This window comes from Drosophila biarmipes, chromosome 2L, assembly GCF_025231255.1.
Source record: "Drosophila biarmipes strain raj3 chromosome 2L, RU_DBia_V1.1, whole genome shotgun sequence".
In the NCBI taxonomy this organism is placed as follows: domain Eukaryota; kingdom Metazoa; phylum Arthropoda; class Insecta; order Diptera; family Drosophilidae; genus Drosophila; species Drosophila biarmipes.
The window spans coordinates 15,670,178-15,671,263 of record NC_066612.1 but is presented as its reverse complement, the minus strand read 5'-3'; positions in this window follow the sequence as shown (position 1 = coordinate 15,671,263).

The following is a 1,086-nucleotide window of genomic DNA, read 5'->3' as shown; positions in this document are numbered from 1 at the left end:
GTTGCACTGGGCTGGGGATGGGAGCACCGCTGCGGTGCAGTGGCTCTATCGATAGCTGCGGCTATCGATATGCCGCTTTCTAATTTTTTGGGGTGGACCAAAAAGGCATGTCCAACGGTAATTTAAAAGTAGTTTTATATAAATGAAACAAATTAAATGATAGAAAATGGAAAAAGTAGATGAATGTATATTTTCACTTCACTTCTTTGTTTTTGCTTTTGACATTCCAACAAGATAATTTCTCTTTATATTAAAAGCGGTAAAGTTCAGTATATTGGTGCAGCAAGTCCAAATTTTGTGCCAAAAAAAACTCGCCCACTGTGTAATTTGAGATGGTTTTTCACCAAACTCAACATCTTCAATTGGCTCGTGCTTAATCTGTCCTAGGAACTTTTGAGCAGCCTTATCTTCAAATGCTTCCTCCTTCCTTATTTGGGTTGAACACAATATTTCACTCTCAGTGTCCAGTAACATTAGGTTCCCTGGTAAACCTTCCTTGAGATCCTCTTTCTCTAACTGAAAGGATGTCTGACGACTCTGCTCGCCAGTGGGTCTAACATCAAAAGCTCTTTTTGCCTTCCATAGGCAAGGCCAGCACATAAATTCGGAGATCATATCCCCTCTCTCAACTTGACGGCGGCCAGTCAATTTGGAAACCATTATCTGAACGGAGAAACCCACTTGTCGACTGCCTTCGAAAATATTAATCACGTCTTCGCTTTTCTCTAGGCAAAGTACACATACTTTTCCCATTGCTCTAAAAGTATAATAGTTGAACTTCAGTGATCGCTTATGGATAACTTAATAAAGATTCTTGCCTTTTATATTGCTCTCTATGTTTATGATTAATTTTTTTATGGGTTGGTGCTATGAACAATGGTTTCTGGCACAGAGAGGTACCATCTTTTTACCATACCAGCTAGAGGTGGAGAGTACCAAAGTTTAGAAAGTCGATTTTTAAAAACCAAGGCGAACATCGATACCAATCAAAAATAATATGATTTCTTGAAAATAATAGACATTTGAGTATTTAAAATGAAGTCTTTTTTTGGCTATTATTAAATTCCATTAATTTAATGTTCTGAT